The 6514-nt window shown below is 36.4% G+C and overlaps 1 long non-coding RNA gene across 1 annotated transcript in view; it reads right to left on the bottom strand.

Annotated features, from left to right (window-relative positions):
- Positions 1-3486: 3486 nt before the first annotated feature.
- The window catches only part of LOC144436473 (uncharacterized), a 10969-nt gene continuing 7941 nt past the window's right edge, over positions 3487-6514 (bottom strand). The window contains exon 3 of the long non-coding RNA XR_013480960.1: positions 3487-5647. This is a non-coding gene — a long non-coding RNA (uncharacterized LOC144436473). The remainder of the gene's footprint in view (positions 5648-6514) is intronic.

The following is a 6514-nucleotide window of genomic DNA, read 5'->3' as shown; positions in this document are numbered from 1 at the left end:
AACTTTTCAATACTATGCAGCCACGCATAGCAACGAATACCAATTACAAAAAAGTCGTCTCAATAAATAAACACGATAAATGAGAAGAGATCGGAGAACAACTATTCGACATGGTTTTGTCTTTAATGCCGTTATATACACAGATGTGCCCCACAGGACCGTATCTATGGAAAACCCAAATACCCTGAGAAGGTAACTTTCGTGGGACAAAAGTTTCTAGTGCCACCTTAATGATGATAAACATTGCAGGAAAATAAAAGACCTCTTGTATAATATACATATAAATAGTCAAAGAATTTAACACCAATACAACGATTACGTAATGTATATAGCGTGTTTTTGGATCAAGAGTCTTAGATGGTAAGAAAGTCGAGTAAAGCGAGGGGGAGAGGGGGGAGAGAAAAGCGTGAGGTGTGCGAGCCCATAATGGGATTTTCTAAATTTATGGAGTTGGCCTCGCGTTTTCTCTCTTTGATGATAGCCAGACAATTGATCCATGAATCTCAATAAAATCGTGAAATGGTGATGAATGTGAATTGGGTAATTGGTGACAATTACCTGTTCACTAAGAACCGTGGAGTCATAGAACAGTACCAACATGATGCATACTTTAAGATGTGATTGTAGAATTGTGTTTGTTGTTGTTATTATCGTTGTTTTTAACTTTTTTTTTAAATTGCCATTTTATCACAAGGATATCACCATGAGCTTATCTTAGCTTCGAATCGTCTCTCTTCATTTAATTTGATTGTCGGGATATCGATTCGATTCGGCCTCGAGGCCATAACTTCAGAACGGTCTACCCGAGACTCTTATCCACTTTTTGGAAGTTTTAATTAAAGTTTAGAACCAGATATTCAATTATTATTCCGAATTGAAACATCTTTTTGTTCACCGCCATCTCGTTTTCAAACAGATAGAGAAATCATGGGCGATACTTCCATGGGCAAATGATCATAGTTTCAATCGATTTTTATCAAAGTAGAAGGACCTTTCTGGCCATCTTGTCAATGCAGACTGTCAAAGGATTGGTGTTAGGGGGCGTAGCCATGGCAAACATTTTTTTTAGCCAGTATCAAACAAACTTTATCCACTGAGTAGTGTGAAACTAAAAAAAGCAAACATTTCAATTTTCCAAAATCTTAACTCGCGTTACTACCAAGACAAAATCGACTACTGTAACAAAGCTGTTACGTAAGAAAACAAAAGAGTCGGATACAAAGTCGATAACTTACCTATACTTTTCATGTTAAAAAAAGGTGATTGTCTTCGCTGAGCAACGTTATAATAAAAAGCAACTTCTACCATGTGTCCGAATAATCGGGCATTCGAACGGAGGGACGCAAGCGTCCCTCCGAAATTTAAGGGGACATGATTTTTCCCCTGTCCATTTCGACGTAGATCTGTTCACAGTTAGTTGGATACCAGCTTCGCAGGTTGTTACAAACAATATTGGCAGGGTTTTACAACCGGTGGCGTTCTTTTATTTGGATCGAAACGTCACGCTATTTACGTATTTGCTCACGTCACCAGATTTGCATGACAATACTTCAAACAAAAGCCCAACAACTTCGACAGGATGGGATTAAGATACCTGTCTTGCGACGCATCGTGATTAGCGCCCTCTTCAGTTGAAATTGCTCTTAAGTTATGAGCTGTTAGGCCAAAAAAATATATCTGGTTCTGGTCAGCGCGCGCGTGCCCTGAATACCCTCGCGTCAATCCTTTTTTCCCCGATAATTTTTGAATTCCCGTTCCTTATTTATTCCTGATATCAGGAGAACAAGCAGCTGAAATCTACCCTACATGCCAAGACTGCTTAAATACAAAGCCTAAACTGCTTCGAAGAAAAGGGAGTTTTTCAAGAGATAAATATGATAGAACAGAGTATGTAAAGTGTCAAAAAGATGTGTATTCACTATTTTGCAAAAAAAAAAAGGAAAAAACAAAATTCGCGTGGTCGCACCACTTTAGAAAGTTTACCCTGACCAGAACCAGAAATTATTTTTTTGGCCTTAGTTATTGGAGATTTCGACACAGGCTGTTTCTCGATAGGAGAAAATACAACATATATATGGACTTAATATTTGTTAGCTAAACTTGAAGTTGATGTACATAACAAACAAGACATTGTTTGTAATCAAAACCCCTGGTCCAAATAATACCAACCTTGACTGAGTCTTACGAATCGACGATGAAACACAGAAAAAATGTGACTGAAAGTGTATTTAATAATTATGGTGTTTACCTATTAAATCTCAATAAGCTAAATACAGCACAGACTTAACATTAAAAAAAACGTTCAGCAAAGGGAAAACAACTATGTACGCTCACATACAACAACAAGAAACAAAATAAACTTGGAAGTCTTGGGACTGAGTGAGTAATGGATGTCTAATGTAAGAGGGCATTGAACCCATAGCTTTGTGGGTTTTTTTCAATTTACTATGTGGTAGTAAGGGACCGGGAGGATGTGTGTGAATAATTACTTCATAAAGTGAGAGGACATTGTGATGGTAAGATTTCGTTATGTTTCTATGTACGTACTCTGTCATACAAATCAACAAGGTCGTAATTGGCCGGGCTGCAGGCTTTAGGCATCACGGTTTATGAAAGAGTATTTAGACTACACTATTTTAGAAGTATACACGCCCGTGTGTGTGTGTGTGTGTGTGTGTGTGTGTGTGTGTGTGTGTGTGTGTGTGTGTGTGTGTGTGTGTGTGTGTGTGTGTGTGTATGTATGTGTGTGTGTGTATATATATATATATATATATATATATATATATATATATATATATATATATAGATACGCACACATACACACACACACGTACGTACGTACATACATACATACATACATACATACATTCATACATACATACATACATACATACATACGTATGCACACACACACGCACACACGCATGCACACACGTACACATACACACACGCATACATACATACATACATACACACACGCATACACACATACACACATACATACATACATACATACATACATACATACATACATACATACACACATACACACATACACACATACATACATACATACATACATACATACATACATACATACATACATACATACATACATACATACAAACATACAGACAGACAGACAGACAGACAGACAGACAGACAGACAGACAGACAGACAGACACGTTTGTTTGTATATTATTTTCATGTAGATATTTTTGTTTGTAACATGATACTTTGGCTCCCTCGGGTGAGATGTATAATCCAGTTACTTACTTACTTATTACTAACTCAGGCGTCACGAAGGCTAAAGTCAGTCGACTATAAATGTTCGACCATTTTGACGTGATGCAAATCCGGAATCAATACACCGAGTCAGTCCTGGTCATAACCATTCTATCAATTACAGTCAATGACAGTCCACTAGTTATGAACGGTCTACTAATTACAGTCAATGACAAAATTCAAACATCACGAGGAGGTGATAGCATTTATTGCCTATTACTTGTATTACACACTCACAATATCAATTTGAGAAAACGTTAACTCAATACAAGTCACTGTGACTTTCTTCCAACATTATTTAATTGTTGTCTGTACTGTGTCGTGTTAACTTGATCGGAACATCATAAATATATACTACCAAACCAGAGTGATTATATAGTTTCATTTAGGCTGTATGATGTTACTACCAAACCAGAGTTACTATAGAGTTTCAATTAGCCGCACGGTATCTGTGTTTGTTTCGAATTACATAAACAAAGTACAGACGCGTACACACATGAAATGTTATATTTTATCACACTATGAACACAAACAAACAGTTCTGTGCTTGAATCTTCCTTATTTTATCTGACAGTAATGTTCATATTTCATATTTCATATTTTGGGCGCTGTCAGTGTCTGTATTTTGTTTTATGTAATTGATGACAAAAGAATTGTGTGTGAGCTGCCTATTAAATGAAACGCTATAGTCTTTCTTGTTTGGTAGTATCACACTTTATTACACATACAGCTAATACAGGAAGCGTTCACCAGAAGACTGTGTATTACATGTACACATACATGTATGATGTAAGTTGATATTGTTTTAACTTGATAGACAACTATATTTTACTGCTGTACACAATATGACGATTGTTACTGAGGAGAGTCTTGTTTTGCATCAATCCAGTTGAACTCAGAAACCCTTCGATTACCACCCTGCTGTGTTAAGCAGTAACAGTTCTGTTGTTTACATCAAGTAAAACAACCTTAACTTGCCAAATGATCGCTTTCTCATCATATTAGATAATATGTACGTCACCCAAAATGGTGAAGACTACCTATTTTGGCTGTTGTATCAAAAGACCCAGTAGTTGTAACTGAAACATTTTTATTTAGGTTTTTGTACTTGTATTGTTGGAGTATGTATGATCAACGAGTGATCAAACCATGCCCGTTCAACATTCGGCAAATTGAATATTTCTTTACAGTCGTGTAAATGGTCCGGAATGTTTATTCGCACATTTGTACTAACCTCCAAACCAGTGAACCATCAACTGCTGGCAGAGAGGTATTTTTTTAAAAATCTACAATTAAAGCCAAGTAAGGTGAAACTAATATGAATATTGTCTGCCTCAACAATGCTCTTACCAAATCACTGATGCATATGTACATTGTAACAACGTATGTATGTTGTACTTTGTCAGGGCATGTGGGCGGCCAGATTAAAATGTAATAACAACTCTAATTCATGTTTTGTTGTACCAGATGTTAAATTGTAGGAATGACTAATGTAAGTAAGATTTGTGTTGAATCAGACAGCTTCCATTATAATTTGGAAGATTGATCCATTTTCAGTAAAGGCATGCGGTGTTTTGTTTTTCAACGGGCAAACATTAACAAAAAATAGTGAAAGGTTACAGCTACTGTGGTTTTAACCGTGAGAGCGGAGGACAGAATACGTTTTGAAGTTAAGTACAGAAATTAAACCATATGAATATTACATTGCAATGATTTAAACAGATTTGGAAGACGTGTTATTGAATCGTGAATTTTCCAATAAAGTCTGTAATCTATAAGAAATACTCAATTGTGCATGATGAAATGTTCCAATGCAAAGAGGTAATTGCAGCGTTTATTGTCAAAGTTCAAATATTACGCAAAACCTGAAGGAAATCGTTGATTATCGCTACGTATACGGCACATATTGCTCTGCTAATTCTTCTTGCGGTGTTCAACTCACTTTCGGACATTGTCCTTTGGTTGCACAAGTAGTATCTTAGCCCATCTGTGACCGCAAGGGGGCGTGCTTCGCAATAAGAGTCAAGACTTGAGCCATAGCCCCACCACCGTAGACCCTCCACCATTGGCGTACAGTCTATGCTTTAGCCATGGTAAGTATATATATATGTACACATATGCTGACACCTTCACGTTTAACGTCTAATTTAACATTAATTTGAATGAACTATTATTTACAAACGAGGCAGCAGTTCAGAGTATAATGTACATAATGTAAATATTTCGTAACATAGCAACAGCCAATCAGCGGACAACAGCACATGTCAATGGAAAGAGAAGTATGTAAATGGTAAACTGTACAATCTTCTGTGCCATCCAAAGCAACAACGTCTACATGTATAAAACCTGACGGCAATGTACCTACGGAAGAACAAATCATACAGTACATAGTTACATGAGTTTACACATGTACATTTGCACCATGTATCATGTTAAAGGGGTACAATTGTAAAAGTCATAGAAGACATGAATAGACACATATTACACTAGAATTGTTTAATCAAGGTTTTATGTAAGTATTTTCACTTGGGTAAAAAACTTATCAACTCAGATTGTGTCGCAATTCCAAGAGAAAGCTTTCCCGGATAAAAAGATACTTTCGGTTTTAGTTGGTGTGTTTACGACATGTTGTATCTGCTACAGTGGTCTCATCGTCGTAATTATCACAGTCCTTTTTACGGCAGCGATAATAAAAGTACGCATCCTCGTTCGTCGGGTCATTTGAAAAAAACAACCAATGGTCTAACTTGCGAGAATGCATAGTCTTGCACTCACTTACCGTGAGTTTGTCTTTGGCGCAACCCACGCCATAAAAGCGATATCTTTGAATAGATTGAGCATTTACTGTACTGTTTACTATAACAGATCGTTGAAACATTCCCTAAAAATCTCGAAATATCATATTGACACGCGAAAGTTTATCTACACATTTCTTTCATATTACGAATTCAAGTCTTATAATTTTACTTCCTCTTCTGTCATTTAGTAAATAGAAGGAAGTATAGATCAGGAGATTTGTTTGCTGTCGTGTCACGGATAAATCTAGTTAGATTGATGTGCACCTGTCTTGATTGATGTGGCTTTGGAGTACAGGACACAATTTATACTATTGTTTTATGGTAAAAATAAAAGTCACATTGGGTCATGGTATGTATATATCTAGTTTTTATCTACTATCATATATGGCTATTCTATGCTACTAAATAACTGTATAATAGATGTTCTAAT

This window comes from Glandiceps talaboti, chromosome 6 (genome assembly GCF_964340395.1).
Source record: "Glandiceps talaboti chromosome 6, keGlaTala1.1, whole genome shotgun sequence".
NCBI lineage: Eukaryota > Metazoa > Hemichordata > Enteropneusta > Spengelidae > Glandiceps > Glandiceps talaboti.
This window is presented reverse-complemented; position numbering and strand designations above follow the sequence as displayed.